General features: G+C 43.9%; 1 protein-coding gene across 5 annotated transcripts in view; it reads right to left on the bottom strand.

Moving 5' to 3' along the window:
* POMGNT2 (protein O-linked mannose N-acetylglucosaminyltransferase 2 (beta 1,4-)) overlaps positions 1 to 22,204 on the bottom strand; it is a 33,225-nt gene extending 11,021 nt beyond the window's left edge. For 2 of the 5 annotated variants that reach the window (XM_075493230.1, XM_075493229.1), the window contains exon 1: positions 21,983 to 22,204. The gene's annotated coding sequence lies outside the window, so the exon portion shown is untranslated. Of the gene's footprint in view, positions 1 to 13,278; positions 13,357 to 19,529; positions 19,658 to 21,982 lie in introns of all 5 variants that reach the window. The other 3 variants (XM_075493228.1, XM_075493227.1, XM_075493226.1) reach the window with 3 other exon arrangements.
* Positions 22,205 to 25,047: the final 2,843 nt, after the last annotated feature.

Here is a 25,047-nt window from a genome sequence, read left to right as displayed (position 1 = left end):
GTTCCTGCAAACCCCCAAAGGGCGGCCACACTGAAACAAACACCATCGTGCTGTTTCACAAAGCTGAGCATGTCTTGGGAGACAGATGGCAAACTGGTTTGGGGGGACACATTTCAGAAATCCTGCTTTTAGATATTATTAATGCCACTACTACTCCAAACACTTCACACAAAAGAACAAAACAATAGGAGAGAAAGGAAAAACATGCCCCATGCTAGAGGATATGAAAGCCATTCGGCGTGCTTTCTAGCAATTCCCTCACCACCGGGGAAGTGATTTCCCAGCTGTGATGGTCAGCAAATGGCTTAGTATTGAACAAGGCTGTGAGTGCCCTCCTTCAGAGATCCAGGGAACTGTATTTTGGAAATGAAGTTATCTTTTACAGTAGAAACAGTAATTCCTAAATACAAAGGCACAAAAATGAGCCAGGGCTTATAAGAGAGTATCTTACTGTGTCCAAGATGAAGGTCATGAAGGCGAAAGTGTCTTACGCCAATCTTCTCCGCAGAGCTTGAACCTGTGGGGACTGAGCAGTTTCTTGAAGATGGCAAACTAGGCAGTACTGACCAGGAACATTTCAAGTCCTAATCCTGCAACTGGATCTACATGCAGGATCAGAAGAGCAGCCCGGTTCTGCCCACGGCACTCACCAAAGGCTCATGGCAGGAAGCCACACCACTGAACACAGTTATTAGGAGTGGGATCCCAGCTCTGTAGGAACATACTTGCAGACAGATCACAAGGAAACATATGAGGCTTGTTGCAAATGTGTTGTCCATATATTTGCAGGATCCACCTTGTTGCTTATCTTGGGAGGCTTTTCCCTTTAAGTGAGATCTAACAGGTAAACTAAGAATGATGAAAAAGAGGAAAAGTTCTTTAACACCCACGTGTACACACATGTCTATACAGATACTCTCAGATGAAGAGCAACCATTTTACATAAGGAAAAAGAGAAAAGCATTCCTAGGTTTTTGCTTATGACAGGAATTATCCTCGTTCCCAAAATGAAGAAGCTCAAATGGCTCTGCATTAAAAAAATGCAATTAGGTAAGACACGGGGTATTCAAAACTCTCAACCAGAAGAGTCTGGCAGCTCCAAGGGTTAGCATGTTACCTGAACTCCCACTCTAAATATGCATCACAGACAAGGTGGCATCTCCAGCTTCTTACCCTCCCCAAAACATGCTGGAAATGATCTAAGGGAGGGGATAAATGTATTTACAGCATCTGGGGTGGTTCACTACACTATGGAGTCACACTGCCTGGGCTGGTAACTGTTGACCAAGTCTGCAATCACTGTCCGTGAACAGCCCCTGCTTACTGTGGAACTCCAGTCCCGAGAAACCTTCCGTTTCAATGCAAGAAGGCAAAGCAGTCCTGCCAAATGAATCTGCGGTAAGTGACAGGCTGAAGCATTTGCAGGGGCAGTGAGGGGCGATGATACACTTTGAATCACAGTAGCAATAGAGCACAATATTAAGTACTGCAATATCCTGAAACTTTTGGGGTGTCGATCCACCAGCATTTCAAGTTATTACAGGTGATGGGCTCCTCATTCACCATCAATTACCCTGACATTACTGAAGCCAGGACTCTCCCCTGGTGAAGGCCACTGCATGGGGACAACCTGCAATCTAGGATGGCACTTGGGTGTCTCCTCCTCCCTCCCAGGACATGGATCCACTGCGTCAAAACAAGCATGTCCCTCATCCAGCTTCTCCTGCCTACTGTGGCAGAGGCAGCATTTTCTCCGATACAAGATGAAAACAGGGTAGTGCTGAGGCAGAGATCTGGCAGAACTGGGAGGCACAAAGCAGCCCCAGGAAGATCACAACTTGTCCTGGGCAGGACCTAAGACTGCTAGCTTAAATACAGCCACTGTCAGAACTGAGAAATGGGGGTGTCATTCAGCATCACACATGCTTAGAAACACAGTAATACCATGGAATTTATAACCTTGAGTTTCTGACTGCCAGCTAAAAGCCAAATACAGAAGAAAAATAAGGTGAAAGAAACAAAGAATAAACCCAAATAACATTCTGCAAAATCAACAGAAGGTTCTTGACAAAGCTAGACCTTCAAAAATGAGCCTGCCAACATGATGAATAAACACAACTGTTGTATCTACTAAACTAGGGCATCACAGAAGTAAAACAGACATTTTCTCATCTCCTGCTCTGGAGTGCTGCTTTTACACCTCTGCCTTCTTGGTACAGAACAAGCAAAATGGTTCTGGCCCACCTGCAAACATTAAAAACCACTAGGATTGACAGGACAAGGTGCCATCTCCATCAGTACCCTGCTTTCCAGGCCTGTGCCACCTCTTCCACCAACTCAAGGTGGACTTTGAACTACAGCATGAGCCTATGCCTGTCCTGAGAGGATAGAATCAGAGAATCATAGAATTGTTTAGGTTGGAAAAGACCTTTAAGATCATTGAGTCCAACCATTAACACTGCCAAGTCCACCACTAACCCACATCCCTAAGTGCCACATTTACATGTCTTTTAAATACCTCCAAGGATGGTGACTCAACCACTTCCCTGGGAAGCCTGTTCCAATGCTTGACCACCCTTTTGGTGAAGAAATTTTTCCTAATATCCAATCTAAACCTCCCCTGGTGCAACTTGAGGCCATTTCCTCTTGTCCTATTGGAGAAGAGATGGACACCCACCTCTCTACAACCTCCTTTCAGGCAGTTGTAGAGAGCAGTAAGGTCTCCCCTCAGCCTCCTTTTCTCCAGGCTAAACAACCCCAGTTCCCTCAGCCGCTCCTCATAAGACTTGTGCTCCAGACCCTTCACCAGCTTCGTTGCTCTTCTTTGGACACATTCCAGCACCTCAATGTCTTTCTTGTAGTGAGGGGCCCAAAACTGAACACAGGATTCGAGGTGCGGCCTCACCAGTGCTGAGTACAGGGGGACAATCACTTCCCTACTCCTGCTGGCCACACTATGTCTGATACAAGCCAGGATGCCATTGGCTTTCTTGGCCACCGGGGCACACTGCTGGCTCATACTCAGCTGGCTGTTGAGGGGGAAACATAATCAAATAAATCCAACAACTCTGAAATAGTAACTGTCTATTACTACTGCACCATAAGGCACTAAGTGTGGCAGCCCCAAGCTCTTCTCAAATAGTCAGCACCACCAGCCTACTACAAGTTGGTGAGGTTTGAATAGGTTGCCTTGGCTCAGAACTAAGAGTTTGATAAATATTTAATACCCCTCATAAAGTTGCAGCCTCCAAAAACAGCGCCACAAAAGAAAAACAGTTAACATTTTTGGAACTCCTAGAAAAGCAGTACAGCACAAACAATACTCACCAAGTTAGCAAAGAAGTCTGAATAGACCCCTCTTGGTTTAGGACTGACAAAGAGCAGGTAAATAATTATTTACTGAATCTTTGCCTTGCACGTAGAAGTTGCAGGGGTGCCTGCGTCATTCCGAGTCACAGCATTTATTATTTATAGTCCCAGAAGTACACTCTATACGGAATTGTTCTTCCTGCAGCGCTTTTCAACCAAAAGTGCATCTCAGTTTGAGAGCACAAAAAAATTTCATGCCTGAACTGACCAAAAAAAGGCCTTGTATTGGTAAAGACAGAAGGAGACAAAGGAAGCACTGGGTTTCTGGACACCACGATCAGGAGTCCACACACGGAGGATGGCGTTTGGATTCTGCAGAAGCTAACATTAAAACTGACGTCAAAAGGAGCAGGGCTTCAGCAAAATATTGAAAATCCCTAAGCAAGAATACACATCGACAGAGAAAAAGGTATTTTTTGAAGAGTACCTCAATGGCCAAACCCCACTTTGCTCAACGGCTTCAAGCATGACATACTCCCAGGCTGAAGAGATGCTGGCTCCAAGTTTTACAGAAATATTAGGTTTACAAAGGTGTCAGTATGATCAAACACATTTCACTCACACAGTTAGGTTACATGTCTCTACATCAACCTGACAAATTCATAGATATTTATTCTCCTCCACAGATATATGCATATTTTATACATATAAAATATATACTTGTTATGGAAAAGCACACTAGCTATCTGAATTTGTCATATGCTAAACTATTCACTCTAACAATCCCTCCATCCCCATTAGGAACCACCCTAGCAGCACTGCAGGGACATACTGGCCTGCTCCTGCAGCTATATGCAATATTTGTTCAGATGAATGGCATGGGGGAGTCACCTGCTAGTTTCCAAGGCAGGAGATGGCTTTGGTAGCTGTTCTCACCCAAGCTAGGTGTCACTTGTGCTCTTTCAGGTTCCCATTTTGTCATCAGTAATGACAGGTCAGCAGCGTGACACAGATAAACCAATTCCCTCTCCTACAGCTATGCCAACTGTGCACCTACAAATGTAATTAGTGCCAATGCATCTGTAAAGGAAGCAGAGATAATTCATGCTCATAAGAGTGGCTTGGTAAGTAAATGATGTTCACCTAGACTGACATGAGAAACCAAGGGTAAAACATTGCCTGGGAGACCCCTGGGTATTGCTCATGGCCTCACGATGGCGCTTCCCACAGCCCACTACTTGTTAACTATTTTTGCCTAGGCATCAGTAAGATCATCTGCCCTCTCTCGGATGACACTTTAATATTAGGCCTTTATCACCACAGCATCGCCTGAAGAAACGCATCTCCCATTTTACAGATGAAAAGATTAAAACTGTCAAAGGGATCTGGGTAGGACACGCCACACCAGCAGCCACAAATATGGTAGCAGCTTCCTGTGAAAAACCCACCAACAATCAAACCCTCTTGTGTACCCCAAGGTTGTATTCATCTCCACAGGCTCCAGGGCTGAAGACAGGATCCAGGGCCTCCAAGATCACAGGTGACAGTTTAAACATGATAAAGGACAGGGAGGATTAAGTTATCAGCTCTGTCACTGTTGCTCTGAAAGAGCTGCTGACGGGGCAGCCATAAGCCGACATGATCTGCTCTCAGCACATCGTCCTCCCACCTTCTATCCCCATCCACATTTGCCATGCAGAGGGCTGTGGGGCTTCCTGTATGCCTGGGAGACCCCCTGCAGCCACAACTTAGCCTGAAGTTGTAGGCCCTGCCAGCATAACTTGTCCTGAGAAGGGTGGAGGAAAAGGAAGAGAGTCCCTTTTTCCTGTCTGTCGAGACAAACACCATAGTCATAACCAGCAAGTCTCATAGACATCTTAGGAAATTAAGACGCTAATACCACAGCAAAATACAGCTCTTGAATGTGAACATCATAGGGGTGCCGAGGTATGTAAAAGAAGAGAAATAACAGAAATACAAAACTTGCATTTTAGGCTAAACAACGGAACTGCCAGGCACTTTGACGGATCTGTAGGGGTGAACAGCTAACAAGTGTGTGGAAGTATCTGAAGGACAAGGCTTAAGATGTCCAAGCATTTCACTGCCTTCACTGGATTATGCACCCATTTGCAAGTGGGCTGCAGTTGTTCCAGAACTGATGAGAACATCTCAGTTCACAAGCAGGATTACAGCAGAACGGTTCCCCACAGCTATCTTTGCCCTAAGCTTCCAATTTCTGGTATGTTCAGAGATTTTGTGCTTTCCTAAAAACCCTGGAGAACTGAAACCTACAAACCAAAGTCCTAGTACTTCATGGAAAGAAATCCACAAGGAGGCAGCAGCAGCGTCTACAATCTTGATCAAAACAGCAGTTTCGATCCAAGCTGGAGCGTGTGCTTCAATTAGCCAGTCTCTGACAAATGCCTGGAGGTGCCTAGCACAGCAGCATGACAGGAATGTAGTTCAGAGCCAAGGTAAAGGAGAATCTAAATCAAATCAGGGGAAATAAAAAGGTTTACTGCCATTTTGAGTCTCAAAATTGCAAATAGATCGTTTTACCTCCAATACCCCCTTCAGCCACACCTGTACACAATAGCCTTGCATCTTAAAGGGATGCAGCCAGCATATAACCCAACCCTGTTCATATGATAGTAGTGTAATATTAACAACTGACAGGAGCACAGTATTGCTGGATACCCCCCGCCCCATGTAACCACTTAGACTGATGCTAAGGGAGCACAAAACATCCAGGTTCTGGGTTGGCAGCATATCCCAGGGGTGCTAATATTCACATGAAAATTCAGAACAGAGCGTAAGGTCTCACGAATCATCTAAAATAACTTATACTGGAGCAGAAAAAAGGGTGTTTCCTGACAGCATAGGCCATAGGACTGAAAAATGTCTGCTGGCCAATTTAAACACTTTGTTAAAATTGCTTTTCGATTAGTACTTAAATACACTAGTCTGATTTTCCCTGTGGAAAAGAACAATTCTTACCTTGTCTCTCATCTGATTACAGTATCATCAGAGGGCCCAGCAGAGCAGTAGTAACACATGGCTGTGGGCCAGGAATTTACTGTTTCAAATGTTACTCTGAGGGCTACTGCTACTACTGACAGGGGGAAGAGAAGAAAGCAATATGAATCATTTTTCTCGGCTTCAGTGTGAACCACTGCACGCAATAGGGGAAGTGTGATGAATACACTGAGTTACTTGTACAAAACCATTTCAACTCCTCCAGGTGTCATATGCAACAATTTACAGTTCAATAGCTACGAAGAACTTCTTCATGCCCTTGGCAGCCTGAAAATTCACCGAAGGACTATTGAATCTAGGTGTATTTATCAAAGGCACAGCAGCAAGAGGAAGAGGTTCGAGCCTGATTTGATTTTTTTTTTTATATAAGACTTACAGTTCTATTTATTTGAATAGTAATTTAAAATAAGGTAGTTAATTTTTGCCCCATAAATCCCACCAATAAATCAATGCATCATTTCCCTACAGCTCTCCTTCTCACCCCACCTCTGTTGAGGTTACAACACCCCCATTAACAGCTGATATGACATTTAATACACACAAGAGGGTGACAGTTTCAGAGAAAAAGCAGAAAGTATCTGTTGGGAGGGGAACATCTGCAAACCTACTGCCATAGTTCTATTCACTGGTGGCCTTTCAATGATGGGAGATTCCTTACCTAACCCTGCCGCAGCAGCTCATTTCTGTTCCGTTCCTTCCCACTGGCAAGATCTGCTGCCTCTGTTGAGGCAAATGCTGAGTCAAGTATTTGGCAATGAGAATCTCTTCAAATAACTGAAGTGTAACCTGACTGTCACTGAGAGAAGAGCAACATCAGCCCGATAAACCAACTGCTGTTTAAAACAGCTGCACTTAAAAACATCTGCCCCCGTTCATTATGTACAGCTCTGGATCCATGTGCAGATATTTGCAAAGCCAAGAAGAGAGTGGTCTTTCAGCTACTTTACACAGTATTTTGAGACATCAAGGGCACTGCAGGCAGCGCCCTATATCAAGATGTGCTTCCCCACCTCCAGACTTCTGCTAGCATTGCTGCCGATGCAGCCATTGTCCACAGAAGCCATCTAATTGTTATGAAAGTCCTGCAGCATTACACAAGCACAGTGAGAGCTGGAGCAGGTCTGAATCCTTTCACTTGCAAAGAATTCCCAAGAGGAGCCATAGTAAAAACATACGTACTGTCACACCCATCATCCTCAAAGAGGATGGTTCTTGTGACCTTGGAGAAAAGATAAGACTAAAATATACATATATATATCAGCCACAGGCAGTGAGACCCATCCCAAGTCTGGAGGGGTCTGAGATGGAGGACATACATCATCCCAGGCAAACCTTCCTGCCTTGGCTCATCCAACTCCACCTTCTTTATGGCAGAATGATGTGCTTATAATCTGTCCTGGAGGCTGACAGGAAGACTGCTGAGGTAGCCAACCCTTCTTCCCAAGCAAAGGGATTAAAGCTACAGCCACAAAAAGCTCCTCTTGCAACTATGAAGACTCAAATCTGCACCTGTATTAGCGCAGCAAGCATCTGAAAGACAAAAGCACCCAAGTCAGAGGCTGAGGACTGACTAGAAAGCAGCCATCTTGCCAAGTGACTTGAAGTTACACAAAATAACCACCATTTCTTTACCATCAAGGTGATGAAATATACTAAAATAAAAACTAAAATACACTAAAATAAAACCCCTCTTCTCTAATTTGCTTGAATATATTCAGCGCTTAAAGACAAGCATGTACTTAACAGCCGTGTGTTCCAATGGGACAGACATGCACATAAATTAAGCAAGGACTAGAGAACTTTCTGAATAATAACTTGACTTTGTGACATCTGTGCTAAATATATATATAGGTATATAATACGTATGTATGACTACTGCAAAATTCATGTAAAAGATTACAATTAATATATAGACTATAAATTGCTCTTAAGTTTATACCTGCATTAAAAGATGATTAATCAGTGGCTTTATAAATTTAAAGAAATGAATTTCAATAAGCTGCTAGCTTCCCAGCTTCAGTTTTATACCTTTGACACAATTGTAACAGTCAGAAGCCAAGAAGCTGCAAAGCCATATATAAATGCGTGTGAAGCTGTCCCAGGTCACCTTACAGGAGAAGGGAAGGGGAGAGCAACTCCAATCTTCATTTTCTATTAGCTCTCAGGTCTCTGCATGAAGATGAGTAATAACCTAAGTAGTAAAGAACAAACAGCCAGAAGCAAGGAGCAGGGGTAAGAACAAATCATTAAAAAGTGATAAGCACCAAGGGCCCTAACTTAGCTAAAGGCAGTAAAAATACAGACGCACAGGAAACCACTTCACGTCTCCTCAAAATGAATCTGGTCATATAGTTTTAGTGCCGAGTAAGTGACTGCCTCAGCGCGACACCAGAGTGTCTGTTAGAAAGGACAGTATTTCATCTATGTGCTTAGAGGTCTGATAACCTATTTTCCCAGGTGTATCTCTCCCTCCTTCTCAAAGAGGAAATTACACAGCGAATTAATCTTTGTGCACCTTCTTATTTTCCACCCCTCCTCCTCTTCCCTCCTTCCACTCCTCCCATCCATTGTGAACGATAAGAGGGAAAATATGGATGATTCACAACAAAACTGAAATAAATTCACAACAGCAGGAACAGCCTGAGTCTGATTCGGCTCACACGAGTGAGCTTATGGTGCGTCAGTGCAAAAAAAGTGGTCGTGAAAGTGGTGTCACACATCTTTCTGAGGAGGGCTTTTTGTCCACACAGGTATGGGTGAAAGGCTCATCTGCCCGGGGAGCAAACACTGGAAATTAATCTTGCCAGTGCAAAGGGATTTCAATTCGCAAACCATCACCATCCCACTCAATTCATATTACAGGTGGCCAGCTGGGAGAGGGGAAACCAACAGCAAACTAAGACACAAAGCAATTCACGGCTAACTCATTTCCAGTGCATCAAAGGCCCATCAGTGACTGCCCCATGCAATGGACTGTGGTCATCCTGTAACTATATTTGACTGTCTGCTTGCCAGAACCAAATGCAAAACCCCATCGCATCCAGAAGTCATTGTCATACAAAGCATTCCTCTTCAGAAGAGGGAGCACAGCCCCTACATCCAAATTAAGGAGGGCTTTTTCTGGGACAAAAGAAGGGACAGAGCCAGGTGGTTTCAAATTCTTTCAAGGCATTTGCAATTGCCAAGGTACTTTACACAGACTGTGCTTAGATGTTTCATTGGTCACCAGTGGTCCAAAATTCACATACAGCTTAAAACTACACAAGGGTTTCTGAGCTTAAAGAAATCAGGGTCTAAACCCTCAGTTGGGTACCACTCTCAGAACAAAACACATTCACACTAGTACACCACTGAAGGGAACCAAACTATCAAGAATAAGTGTTATTCAGAGAACAGTATGCAAAAGTGGGCCCTAAAACATAACGGGTGAAATTTTAGCTCCAAAAGCAATGAAAATCAGCATGGCTTTGAGACGAATGTAACAGAAACACCCCAAACAGGCTGGTTTTGAAGACGGAAGCTCTGAGAAGGGTGAGCAAAGCTTATTTTTCAGTGCTAACCACAAGACTTCATAAAAGAATCTTTTAAAAACTATATGGTCTACTGATTACTGTATCAGAGAGCATAACTAGATGAATAAGAAAGATCTGTGTGCAAGCCCACTTCATAGAGGAGGTACATAGAGGATGCCTAGGAAACTCATTATAATTCCTTGGATTCATGTAAGCATGGTCCTAGCATCTACATAGCTCTAAGCTGAAGAAAGAGATGGTTCTCTGAAACAGAAGTAGTCTATGCCAAATTTACACAACAAGGACTTCCAATCAAGGACTCAAATCCCATAATTCAGCTCCTCTTTGCTCCTTGAGCAACAGAGAAGCAGGCAGATCAGACTTGAGAGACATCTTTCCCTGCTAATTACACAGTAACAGTTTAAAACAGAGATTGTATCACACCCACCGTCTCTCAAGAACAAAAATACATATGTAATCAAATTGTTAAGGTAAACCAGTAAAAAGATGGAAAGGAAATTAACACCATATACAAACAAATATTTGCAACTAAAAAATGAAACCATTTTTATTGAGAATTACATCAGTTGAACTTCAGCAAGTAAGCTGGATGGTACAAAAAACACTTTTTCACAAATACAAAAAAAATTCTGTTATCAAATAAACTCTTATTTCTCTCATCTTTAATCCCAATCTCCATATATGCCATCTCCACACAAGAACCAAGTAATCCTTGTTTAACATCAAAATGCCCCTTGGCCCCTTTTTACACATGTATCATCTTCAGAACATCTAGCAGCTGAAGAAGGAGCTCCTGGATCCAACTGTGCGGAGGAGTCCAGCTGTCAATAATTATCTACATCTCTGTTTCAGTTTTATAAGGCAGACTCAAAGGCCAGCAGAGAGGAGGACACTTGCATGTGTGTTTTGAAAGGAAAAGGCAAAATATTTTACAATGGAAAAGGGAAACATCAGTTGGTTCAGATGTAAGAATTGTGCAGCACAGCCTCTCGTAGGCATGACAAAGCAAGCTTTGGTGCGCGAGACAGTCAAGGGGCCATGAAAGCTGCAGGCAGGATGGGAAAAGTTAGTGAAACTTTTCAGCTGTCGGTGGAAAAAGCTTTAAGAGCTGAAGGGGCAAATTACTGAGCCCTTTGCTTACAAAGCATTTCTTAAGAAAACTTCCAAGTCCAAATAGCCAACTATACTTAAACTCAGGTGAGTCTCTTCTCAAACATGAACAAAGCAAACCAAAAGAATATAGAAGACATAGGACTGAAATAAAGCGAAGGAAGAAAAGAAACAAGTAGGAAGGGAATAGAGAACAAAAAGAAGACACACTTGGACAAAGGATGTACAGCAGAAGAATGTGCAACCTTCAAAGACTGCTCCAGAGAACAAAAGACTAGACTGGGAGATTATATTTTTGATCTGTGTTTATCAGTAAAGCACCAAGGAATTTCCAATCATGAGCCTGAGACCTCATTGCACTGTATGAAGTAAACAAAATCACTTAAAACACAGGAGATGGATGTGAGAATTGCAGTGCTAGCTGCAATGCTGTAGGACCAGTTGTAGGTAAATCACTGAAAACTAACGATGCTATAAAATCAGTGCATCAGGAAAACTCAGTCCCCATCTCTCTTTTAGAGTCTCAAGGATGCAGGAGGGATGACATCTAATTCAGCACCAAAAAACCCAATAAAAACATTTCCATCTGTACACACAAATGATTTCTCCCCTCCCAGTCTGAATGCAAGCTCAAATCCAGGAGGAAGGGGATGGATGGCTTCATACCACCAGGAGTATGCAGACAGCACCCAGAGCAGAGAATACACTGCTTCCTCAGAAAGCACAGATGCCATCGAATTCAAAGGAGCAAGAAACGTGGCACGAAAATGAACTAAAGTGGAGGAAAGAACACAGAGCCAAAAAGAGTGCTTATGCTAAAGGACAACCAGAAAAAGAACCAGACAAAGAAAAGATCTAGACCCGCTCTGTCCACTGCACACCACCATTAGCAGTCAGAAAAAAAAAATAAATCCTCTTTTGGAAACCTTCTGGAAAATTGGATTTCTCAGGCTGATGGACAGCAAGCCAGTATATGGAGCTTTGGTCCAAAGGCAGGAGAGAAAGGGGCTGAATTGGAAATTAACGAAAATTTCTACATATTTCCCTGTTTACAAGGGAGAAAAAGTTATGCACTCCCTTGTAACATCCTCAGTCTCTTCTAATGCTTCAGCCCTTCCCCTTTCAACAGAGGCACCACACTACTGTACCGCCTACTACAGACAAGGTGGTATTCTGCTCATGGTTAGCAGACGTGGGTAGAGTGTGAAAAGTGAGGAGGGGAAAGGGACAGATGCACTGCAAGATAGCAAATGCCAAACCATTAGGGTCTCCATCTATATCAGTTGATACTGTGGAGTCAAGGACAGTAAAACACAAGAGCAACACCTGCAGTACTCATAGACCACTCCTCCAGGAGACTGGAAACGGCTCATTTCCTTCTCCTACTTCAAGCCACTAAAACAAATCAATCCTCCTTTCATAGCAAGAGCTTTGCTTACCCCACACAGCATAGTGCCAGGTAGATACACCCAATGGAAGCAATGCTTGTGCTTAGATTTAAGCACATGCTTAACTCCTGGCTGGATCAGCATTTTCAACCACACATCCTTGTGGGCCATGGATTTGCATTCTTACACATCTTTAAACTTTCCAGGACATGTAATTTATCATTCTGCCTGTGACAGAGGATGGCAACACCCTGCCTGTTCTTGCTCTCATTACACTGCAGAAAACAAAAATAAAGGTTTCTGAACAGCAAGGTGGAAGACACTGATATCTCTTTTCCCCCTCTGATAATTGAGCTATAGCATATCATTGCCAGGCTTGAATCAGAAAAAGGGAAAAAGACTCAAAGGGAGAAGGAAAAAAAGTGGAAGAAACGGATACTTACTGCAACAGAGACAAACAAACAAAAAAAATCCATTTGCAGATCACATATGAAAAGAACATCTATATTAAATATGATCTCAGAAGAACTGACTAGGATAAATCCATGTGCCGTTCCAGGTATTTCAGCCTAAATATGGAAAATATACATTACTCTGAGTTTATGAAGGGCTTAGTTTTATCAGTACTATTTATACACACTTTCTTGGTTCATTTTAGACATATTGCTCATACTATATACAGACAATAAATACAAAATGCATAGCAGCACATTTATGTGTCACAGAAACAAGATTTTAAACCAATAGACTTCAGCACTCACTGATTTTAAAAGACAACAGCTCCCTATTTTTTAACACGTTTCTAAATTATATATGGGCTGTGTATCCCTCCAGACAAATGAACACTGATAAATTACATTCTGTCTCTAGTCAGGCACTTCAAGTAATCTCCACCCTCCCACCTTCTCGTCACATGAAATAAAGATGAAGCACCGCACAACGTCAGTCACGTTGCAGATCCATTCAGCAGCTGCCTCTACCTGAAACAACAGAATAGATGGGTCAAGATCTTCATCAGTCTCCACTATCAGAAGCTGAAATTTTTGCTGCACCAGGCAACCCCTGAGAAGGTGCTGGCTACTGCACGCCCTACACAACCAGCATTACGCAAGACTGCGTCCGGCTCCTCTCACAAGTTTCTCCTGATAGGATTGCTCTCCTTCCTAACTGACTTTATCTTTTATGCCTGGACAAGTGATTTCGGCTACATCTGTGGACTGCGATACGTTTAACAAACAGCACGGTGTGCTCCATGACCTGGCTGCTCCCCAGCCACATGCCTGCGGGAATGCTGCCTGGAGTATTAAGTCCACTGCATGTGCTTGAGCACACACATCCCGTTTCCAATCCGCTTCATTACCCTTTTCCCAGCAAGCTCACCCAGAGTTAATTTAATGCATTTAAGGACTGAAGACCAGCCTTGCCTCCCTGCAGTGCTATCAACCATGTTACAGGCAGAGAATTTGGCCATATTCCATCTATGGGTTTTCCTCCAAAGTCCACTTCTTCTGACAATAGCTGAGCTGATGCTTGATCAGTACAAGAACAGTGCTCCATGCAACACAACCCACCACCACCATGGAGAGCTGCTGTACCCTCGCACTGACCTTTGCATACCCCAGTCCCTCCCCTGCAACAGGACAGGAGCTGGGTCATTTCCAAGTCTCCTCATCTGATACTCACAAAGTATGGAACTGCAGAAGATCAGAGTAAAAAGCAGTGATTGATTTTTTTCCTATGTTCAGGCTCTACCAGCCTGCTCAGCTTAACATGACGTCCCTTCACAGCTACAGAAGGGCACTAGCAGTCCTCAGGTCAGGAAGTAGCACTGAGGAGACACTACTTGTGCTCCAACACTACTGACAGGAATAAGTAGAGGCAAGTAAATGCTTTCCAGCTTCTTCTTTAGCTGGAAGAAACTGTAACAAGAGTGCCCTGAGCTTGGGGACTGTCATCTTCAGCCTCAAACACCCATGGAAGAAAGATTTTCTCTTCCAAGAGCAACTTCCAACTTCATGAACACCTACACAGGATCTAATGAGCAGGAGACCCAGTATAACCACCACAGCTTTGGGGAGGGGGAGAGTCTGCATTCAGAACCACACCCATTTCTGTTTACAAACAGGCTTCGTTCCACCCTATTCATAAATACCTGTACTATGCTCTCTACCAGTACTATATAAACTAAGAACCTTTAAAGTTCAAATACAAATCACTTCTTTACTGATCTGGCCATTAAAAAAATGAAGAATGATAACAAGTTGTGAAATTTATCTTGTCACCAGCCTAATTGCTACTTGAGGCTTCAAATTATGGCAGAAAAAATGAGGAACAAAACTGAACTGTTTATAGCTTGTTTGGATTCTGGTTTACAAAGTACAGCATTATCTTTGTCAATGTGTGAGGAAATGCAATTGCACTGTGGACCTCTACACCAAAAAAACCCTGCTTTAATTAATTATTTGAGTATTAAACCAGCAAGAAAAGAATTACTGTAGTTATTTCAGAGTCGCTTGTTGCTTTCATACATGTGATCTGTCTGCAAAGGTTAGTACTAATTTGCCAAAAATCTTAGTTCATTTTAGCACAGAATTATTAGGATATTAGGATTTAGGATCAGGATACTGGGATACTATGATTATTAGGATACCTAGTGGTGTCCTAATAAAACCAGAAGCATTTTGAGATCTCCTTTCTAAGGTGGGACTGGGGAAAGATTGAGGAGTAAAAGAGGAAGGAAAGGCTGCAATTTAACTAAGCGTGAGAGTGTCTACAGATGGAGAGTTAAGGACAGAGAAGATTAAGTGAGGAACCCAGTGTCAAAGAGAAAAAACAAAAAAAATCAATGACAAAACTAGGATTGGATTATAAAACTTCCAAGTTTAATTACAGTACCTTAGGTGCACTTAGATGCACTTGGTTTAAAGTTCACTCATTCACCTTTCTTAACTAAAAAAGTGAACCATAGGTACCAGAAATGAAATCCCACCCATGAAGAGCAATCACGGTTACATTTTTAAGGCTAACTCTGCCCCTCTCTTCTTTCCCCCAAGCTTCCAACTTCCCATCTCAGGGCTGTCAGTAGTTGTCAGCACATCATATGAGAAACTCATCTGAACATACAATATAACTTGACAGGCAATACATCAGAAAACCTAGATGTGACAACGGCAAATTCCACCAGATGGTCCTGGATCATATCCATCCATTAAAAAAGAAAAAAGAAAAAAAAACCCCAGAAAAATAGAACTTTGGAAGAAGAAAAAAAAATTTGCTGTATGCACTGTTTCACCCTTTGTCCTATCCACGCCAGAAAAGGAGACACACAATAGCTCCACCTCTTGTCCTCACCAGCTCATCCTGTCATTAATATCAATATGTGTATTTCATCCTCCTACCCTAAGAAAAGGCTTCTAAATAAAGATGCCACTCCATTAAAAGGCAGTATGTACTAGTAACAATGGTGCTTTCCAATTGAGAAAACTCTCTCAATCACTCTGGAGCCTGGTCCTGCTCCAGCATCAACACGGTCTCCAGGTACACCAAACGCAAGCGGTTAGCCCTGGGAGTAGCTGTGAACTTGGAGCACTTTAAAGACTCCCTTCCCATCTCCCTGTTGCTCTTGTAGGCAGCACAGATTCTGTTTGGGTTCAGGCTGCCTACAATCCTCGTGAGCCTTTGCAATGGTCCTTTTGGGAGAGACCTTGGACTGCCTTGTCCACTGTCAGCCACACAATCCCGTGAAAGGAAGGTGAGATCTGCAGGTCAAACACTGACTGTCCAGGCCCAACCTTAATGCAGGTAAAACTGCCTTTGATACACATGAAGCTCAAACCACCTTCCAGCAGGTAGAGAGCCCAACCTGCTCCTGATTCTGGCCTCAAGTCCACACAAAACACAGTGCTGAGGCAGGCACAGGGTCAGGGTCAGGACTCTGTGCCACCCTCTGGGAGGTCAGCACAGTCCCATGGCACAAAGCACCAGGTTCAGAGGCAGCTCTGGGGTTAATTCACTGCCAGGAAAACACTGAAGCTGTCAAAGTTCTTCAGGTGCATGTCACCAACCCGGCCACAGCAGCAGCTCAGCTGGGACAAAAGTGACAGGCCTATGAAACATAAATCAAACTTGCGCAGGCTGTGACTGCTCAAGAGAGACCTTCAGGGACACCATTCCTTGCTCTTGTTCTGCCCCTACCTTCAATAGCTGTGTGCAGATGTACATGTTTTGCTCTGTGCAAAGTAATTGTGTGTCACTGGAAAAAAATACCCTGTATCCTTGCCCTCCCAATTACTTACTCTGAAGTAAAAGGTTTTTAGTCAAATATATTTTAAACTGGTGAAGCAAGTAGATATGAATCTGAATGCACAGAGGGAACGAAGACAGTGAATAATGTGGTGTTATTTTACCACACACTTAACAGGACAGGATACTGCTTCAAAGTTCTTTGGGAATCTGAGAGCTGCTTTGAATACAAAGCTGTGACTGTGGTAGAAAGCAGATCTACTCCCTGCCAGTGCACAAGCCGCACTCCACAGCTTAGGACTGAAGAAATGTCTCTTCAGGCCACTGTGGCAAAATCAGTTTCCACCAAGAAACTAGACTGAGCCTTTAACAAAGGAGTATTTCTGTATATGATAAATACCGATTTCCCTTCCCCTAAGGGAAGTTCCTTCCATTATCCAAACATAAATCCAAACTCTCCTTTGCTGTTAAACCAAGTGCACCATTTCCTGAGTGAGAAACACCTGTGAGGGGGAATACTCCAGTGCACCGGCGGGGAATTGGGCTGCAGTCGTGCTTCAGAAACTGCAAGTGAGTGGACTGGGCTCCAGCGATTACTAGTGAAAAGGGCTTTGTTAGCAATGGCTGATGGCTACTCGCTGACTTCTGAAGAAGTAGTTTATTGTCTCCATCCAATCCATTTTACAATTACCACCTTTCACACAGAGAGGAAGCTACTTTTACATCATGGACCTGAGAACAAAAGGCTTAGAAAAAAGTCAATTCTCCCCTCCTCCTCAAACTTCAACAAGGAATATCCAATTTTTTACTCTGCCTTTGTCACTTTAACATAAAAGAAAAAGTCAGTGACATTTTCAAGTTTTGCTGTTGTGCACCAGTGGGGTTTCAAATACTGCAGAGGAACATAATTACATTTACAGACACTTTTGACTGGAACTTAAATGTAGTGACAGCACATAATAGTCTCTTAGAGATAAGTAAAATAGGCACTTAGCTCAAACTGTATGTTCTGATTAAACTTAAAATGGACACCACCTTTTTAGTGCAGTGCCTTTTGGCATCTAAAGTTTTTCTATAAATACTAGACTATGATTTTTCAAAACATTAACTTTCTACAGAGAGACAAATAAACAGCTTACTATTTAATTGTTCTCAGCAGAAAGACTGTAAAACAGAATGCATAGGAATAATATGTATTCAATAAAATTGGTAAAATGTCACCTCCTCCCATTTTGATATTTAATTATATCTCATTAGAAAAGCAAAAATACTGCAAATCAAAGTCGAAGAATCAGCTGCTTGCTTTATTTATTTATAGGCATTTATATAGCGCTCATCACCATAGCAACCAGGAACCTTTTTTTCTTCTTGTTCAAAGGAAAAGTTGTAATTTTGAAATGTGATCCTTTGATGTTACAGTGCAAATAGGTACTTAGGTCCTATGCTGCAAACACTTAGGCAGGTGCTTAAAGTACATGAATAGACCTAAGTGAAAGGCATGGTGAAAGAGACAGAAACAGAGAAAGGGAAAAGGAAAGGAACCGAGAAGCAAGTGAGAACGAGGGAAGGAGGGAAAGAGTAAAGGGCCTTCCTATGAAAATTCACAGTGCACTGGGTCCTACAGTAAGCCATGATCTCCTCGGTGTTTTTTTCCTGTAATAGTAAGTGACTGGTTCATGGAGCACAGTTCAGTTAATCAAGAGCGATCAAGTTCCAAATTTATGCTCAGGACACCAGTGAATATTCTTGAGCAAGAATTTCTAAGAGGATAGTAGCTTACAAATGAGGCTGCAGAGGGCTGCCTCTCTTTTGAGAGCAGAGAAGTCAGGAGCCTCACTTTGACTGCTACTCTCTTCTGATCCCCCAGCAATTAGCCATTATCAAATTCCCACAGAATTAATATACCTTTTTAAAAATGCCACCTGCTCACAAAATATCAAAGAAACGAGTAAATTAAAACATTGCTTCTGCATACACCATTACAGAATTAATTACTAGGTATGTCATGCAATTGCAGTTTCCCCATGATACTCCTGATGTGCACAGGCACACAACTACTTTTCAGACCCTCAGAGGAGATTGAAATTGATTTTATACTATTTCATCTCGTTGCTTCCCACCACCATACAGATTATACACATACATGCACAATGTAGTACTTCAGATTCTTTTAAAAGCTAATGAACTTCTAATTGGGACTGAAAGAAAAAAAGAACAGATCTTCGACCTGTTGTCACCTTGTTATATAAGAGATCTTATCATCAAGATTTCCTCAAGACACAAGTATATGAAGTTATTACCTTCAACTCTGCATTTAGTTTGATCCTATCTTCTTCATAAGCCAATATCGTCCAAAGCACTTAAATAAGGAGTGTTCAGTTGTTCCTAAACCAAACACATAAATCCTTACACAAGACTGGTGGTTATTTCGTAGTCTTTTTTTAAGCTGTATTCTAAATAGGGCAGAAGCTGCATGTATGACAGCAGAAAAAGTGACAAGTTCCTTATCTGGAAAAGCACCAGCAGGCACTGTTATCAGAGCAGACCAGCTCTTTTAAAGTGGACTGATGAAGCTATTTTTAAAAACACCTAATAACATCACAGAGGAGAATCTGATCTCTGCAAAGGTGAGCTGCACAGCTCGATACTCCTGGGAGGCAGCTAATGAAACTGAAGCTTGTCAGAGACAGACTGCGTCCAGTAATTGGCTTTGAAAACTCGCAGTTTAAATTCCGCCACGCTGAGTTCAATGCCCTGCTCATAGCTTGCTCCAAGCACAGGCAGAGTCGAGGGCTGTCTAGCATGACCAAATGTGAGTGGCCACCTTTCCACTGCCTCTGCTGCCAGGCCCAGTCTGTGTACTTGGAGGGCAAAGAAAGAAACCTACTTTCTTCCAGCATCTCACACCTACCAGTTCACTGCCAGGACAGGGAGAGACAGTTGCAGGGGTAAGAACACAGAACGGTGTCAAAGCAAGCGGCGTGCTGACGGAGGAGGAAACACATCCTACCACAGAAGGTGAAGGAAAGAGGTGAAGACCTAAAAGGAGAAGGAAGAGGGTCCCATGTCATGCATTCATCCAGCACAGCAGAACCACCAACCAATGCTAAGCCTCAGTCAGTGCTCTGTGCCGACTGTGCCAAGTCCCTTAGGAACAGCCACTGGCCTCCCCAGGAAGGTGGCCAGCAAAACAGGGGAAGTGTCACCCATTTTCCCTGAAACTCCACATACCCTTCCTAGTCCACTCCTCCTTGAGCTTTATGGACCCATAGATCCATTCTTCCCCTTGCTCCAAACCACATAACTGAATTCTGCAACCATCCTGGATAACAACTGAAGAAATTATTGTTCCACAGTGTGAGAAGGCAAAATTTGGTCTGCACAGCTCAGAACCTTTGATCTGGTTCTAGCTCTGTGGTTTAATGCTCTCCTTTGCACCACCTTCTTTTTCGTGATTTTTCCTGCCTCCCACTACTTCCTAGAAAAATCCGCTCCTTCACAGTCTAGATATGCTCTGGATGGAAAAGCCATTTTAAATAGAAAGCAGGTCTTCTGCTGAGAGAAGTCATCTACGGCGCTGTTCATTTGAATAAAATGATAGTTTTACTAGTGGAGGATCTTTAAGCCTCTACGTTTTAAAACACCTCCTAAAGACCTTGTTGTGTTAGAGCACAGGCCAGACAGAATTCTGTTAAAAACTCTGGGGAACAGTAACTAAATGTGGGCTGCTGTCATAGGGAACTGTTTAAACCAACAGCACTTACTGAAGACTTTAAAGCAACAATTTTTAAGAGAAGAGAAGGGGGTGAGAATAAGGGGAATGAGAATACCCAGTTTTCAGATGATTGAAGCAAACCTCAGTAAGTCCACAGTGAGATGCGACTCAGGAGACTGGAAATTTAACTGGAAAAAGATTTCCACATAATCACTCCATTTTGTACATTGCTTAATAGAGAATGGGCTCCAGGTAATTAGTCCCAAAACATTAACCAGGTACCTAGAGTGCATGTTTGTGGCATGCTTCACAAGTGTTGGAGGCTGAACTCCAGCTCTGATGACAGCCAATTAAAACACAAAAGTGAGACTCCAAGTAAAACAGCCACCTTGCAACCATAAATCGCTCAAAATGCGCCCTTGCAGAAAAGCAGACTGCAGAGCAGCTTTCCTGTATCTAGTTCACATATTTGGTATCCACCACGTTTTTGAAAATGACATTGCAAAATAAACACCCTTACAGTTGATGTGTTTAGCATAGGTCAGGCTTGCTTGGGGGACAAGGTCGTCCCAGAGAATAAGAGCTCTTCTGGTTCTCAGCTCAGTCAAGGCTTGAGCTAACAAGCCAATCTATCAGTTCAAGTGTTTTGAGATCACTATTAAAAGGAGCCACTACTGTTTTATTACCAAAGTCAACAGATTCTCCTGAATCAGCAGTCACCGTTTAAAAGTCAGCATTTGTCAAGAGTTATCCAACTATGGTACTGGTGTGAAAACACCAATATGTTCCCTTGCCTTTACCAGTTGTTCACATACAGTCATTATTCTCATTACCAGAGAAGAGGGTACCTCTTTACCTTTTTTTTTTTTTAAAGCAGCAGCCATTATCTTAACAACCCATTTAAACATTGGGTTAATTGAGAGGGGCTGGAAGGAAGCAAGGGGACACAAACAGACCTGTAAGCCTGACCTCAGAACATGCATGTGCAACGCACTCAGAGCTGACATACGCAAGAGAAACTTTTCCACCATGCTTAGTCAGCACACAATAATTAAAAGGGGAAGGATGCGATAAATTCAGCATCCGTATCCACAGGGGCCAAATTCACAAGGACCGGTACGCTTTCAGAGCTGAAGACAGGTGTCTAGGGGGGTTCCCGAGGCACTCAGCCATCAAGGAAAATCGTCGGGAGGACATAACTACATCTTTACTTGCCCTGGAAGGCTTTAAACCTGCAGCGTCTTTGACCTCTAGGAAGGTTATTAGAGTTTTAATTGAACGGCGTTTCTGTGGTGCAGACAGCTGCCCACAACAGCTAACCCTCACAGCGTCGCCTGCCCCCGGTACCGGGCCGGACCGCTTTCGCTCCCCGGCTTCGGAGAAAAAAGGTTTCCACCTCCAAAGTGTCAGCTCCGCTCTGCGCAACCCTAGGGGGGGTTCCCTGGGTTATTTCCACACGGACCTCCGCCCCGCCACTCCCCACTGTGGAGCCGCCGCCGACCACAAGAGACATTGACCCGGTCCCCCGCCGCCCCTTCACCCGGTTTCCCCTCAGAAAAGAGGCGGCAGCCGCCGGTCCCCGCGAACCGCCCCTTGCGGGTGCCCGGCCCGGGCCGCCCCCGCCCCACGGCCGCCCTGCGCCGCCTCACCTGCCGCCCGCGGCGCCAACGGCAGCAACCGGCCCGGCCCGGCCCGGCCCCACCGCCCCTACCGCGCCCCCACGGCCTCCCCGCCCGCGGCGGGCGGCACCGCCACCTCCTCGCAGGCGGGCGCTGTCCGCCGAGGGGCCGCGGCGGGGCGGGGCGGCACCGCCTTCCCCGCGCTGCCGGCGGCGGCGGGAGGGCGGTGACGGGAGGGGTCGGGCGGCCCCTGGCCCGCCATGCTTGGGAGCGCGGCAGCCCTTGCGCATGCTCAGTGCCGGGCGCCGCGAAAGGCATTCTGGGGGGTGTAGTTTGCGGCTGCCTGGGTGCCACGTCTCCTCAGGGCGGGCTTCCTGCCGGGGTGTTTAGTACAGACCCTCTCGCCGCCCCCAAGTCACCCCTGCTCTCACCTCACTCCGGTGGTTTCCCCTCACAGCTTTCTCCCCAGGCTGCTCAGTCCTTGCCTGCCCATCCAGTCAACTTCCTTAACCCTCCTGCTTCTCCCAGTCGTCTGCATTCCTCAGCCCCGCTCCTCATCTCTTCCCCAAATCTCTTTCAACCTCCACTTCCTTCTGCTGTCCTCCCACCGCCTTCCCACGCTGACCTTCCCCTGTCCCTCAGGGTCCCTCCCTGACCCTCAGCTTTCCTCTGCCCAAGAGCCACCTTGTTTGCTGCCCACACTCCCTGGTCTCTCTATTTTTTCCGCTCGGAATATAGATGCTAAAGTGGAGGGCAACCATCCTTATTATGAGTACATGGCTTCAAATCCACTAGGAAAACCTGACAGATAGCAGGCACCTGCATCCTTACCGGAGGAAGTTCTTCCCACCAGGGAAAGCGCGACAGCAGCGGCAGGTCACGTTCACGTCGTGAGGTTTGGTAAGGCCGCAGTCAATCAGATTCAGTGTTACACAAGTACGTGTGGAAGATGGGTCTGACCTAAGCACTTAGCTACGATGAGTGCTCTAAAGACAATGGAAGGCCAAGACATACCTAAAGTTGATAAGGGGGATTCCTACTGGAACGTGGAATGTCTAATCAAGAATTCCTGTCCTTGGGAGTAAAGCACATCCTGGAGAAATATGTAAGCAAATTAAGAAGTTTTTGGACAATCTGAAACTGCTAGCAGAAGTGTGATAAGGAGCACCCTTACACGAACTATCCTCATTATAATACTAAAAATCACACCCCTGGAGCTGGAGACCCCAGCCCAAGCAGAGACCCCTCACCTTTGGGCATGCGCAGAATATTAAAGTAGTACTGTAGCTTTAAGAGTGAGACAAGAAAATGTAGACCAATAGAAAACTGCTTTGCGTAATTACTTATGCATATGTATAACTAGACTGTATAAATACTGTACCTGCACGAACGAGCGGTGTGCTAGCTTTGTGGAGCTACCGCCTAGCACCTGGTCTTGTGCAAAACTTGAAATAAACCGGTATCTCGGCTCTGTGTGCGTATTGGGTGTTGCACACCGGGTAACGAACTCCGTTTGTGAGACAACAAAGTCAGACTTCACCAGAGCAATCCTGAGATTATTACAGCTTGAATAAACCACTGAGGACATCCTGAGTCCGATACAAGAGGTGGAATCAGCTGAGCATGTGGACATGTGTGCGTACAGCACCTCTGCTCGACCCAGCCTCTCCCAAAGTCAACAGGGCTTTTGTCATTCACCTCACTGAGACTTTTGATTTCTCATGGGAGCTTTCCATTTCCACACCCACGCAGTGCTCTCAATCAAGGAGAAGGACAATTAATGGCTTGGTAGCATCTTTCACATTAGCTGGTGTTTGTATGCATAACTAAATGCTCCCAGAGTGACAGGATTGCTAAACTTGCGTGCAGGAAATTAATGTAAAACTTTAACCGTTGAAATGTTTGCCCCTGAAAAGCTGATAGTCATCTGGGGGAAATCAAATTTAATAGCTTAGTACTCCTTCCTCTAGCCTCTTTTTCTGTCTTGCAGATTTTGTAGCTAATGATCCAAAGAACTATCTTGTGTTATAAGAGAGTGTGTTATACACACGAGAACTGAGAGTTTTCAGAAATGTTTGTTGCTACTCTAAATTTAATTTCATTACAGCCTCTGTGAGCTTTAGTATTGAGCTCCCATGGACTGATAAGGCAAATGTCAGGCTTCTGAGATTCGTGTTCCAGAATTTGTTCAAGAACTATTACACTAATGAAATCCATTGCAAGAGATCCCATCTACTCCATTTCTCATTAAGTTTGTGAGTTACACTCCAGTCTGACAGAGACTTCAGAATGCTGGATCCGCATCCTTATGACTACAGCAACGGCACAAAATCATCATCATCATCATTTTCACTTTCATTAACATTTGTTGGAATAAAAAGTCACTATTTCAACAATGTTTAGAGTTCTCTATTAATTTCTCCAAAGCATTTGTGAGTAGAAACCTTCCCTGGAAACGAAGATTTCACGAATGCCTGTTTGTATATTCACATAAATGTTAACTGCTGTGCTACTTTTCCTCCTTGTTATGAAATATTTAATGAACCAGTCAAAAAGCCAGACATTACAGTAATTTGAATTAAGTGGCCAGTCACGTATCGCAGACGATGAATGACCAAAGACACAGACATAATCGTTCAAGAAAAAAAAGAACACCCATAAGCTGAAATGTGTTGCTATGAAATATTCATAGGATTGCCATGATTTATTGTCATGTCTGCTTCAGAATAACCTGCAATGGGAAAAGAGCATAATCTGATAAACTTTTCATGCAAAATAGTTCATTCGTTATTCCTGGAGTATCAAGTTTGTAGACCCACATCTGTTTAAGTCTACCGCCTGTAAGGGGTAGGGAAGTGTTTTCCTTAATACAAGGTTTTACAGGGCATACCTAGTGAAAGCAGTGTGAATATGCTAATGACAGAAACAGTCACTTCAGGTGGCCAGACATAGGTGCCTAGTGCCATTTTAGTTTAGGTTGCCCAAGACGTCTGGACAAGGCTGGTAGATACAACATGGGACCTATAAGACACTCTCAACCAATGTAATGGCAGCTAGAGGCCTGGCCCAAACTTGAGTTTTAACATGGTACCACA

This window comes from Mycteria americana, chromosome 2, assembly GCF_035582795.1.
Source record: "Mycteria americana isolate JAX WOST 10 ecotype Jacksonville Zoo and Gardens chromosome 2, USCA_MyAme_1.0, whole genome shotgun sequence".
Lineage (NCBI taxonomy): Eukaryota > Metazoa > Chordata > Aves > Ciconiiformes > Ciconiidae > Mycteria > Mycteria americana.
The sequence above is the reverse complement of the archived record's forward strand: the minus strand, read 5'-3'. Positions and strand labels throughout refer to the sequence as shown.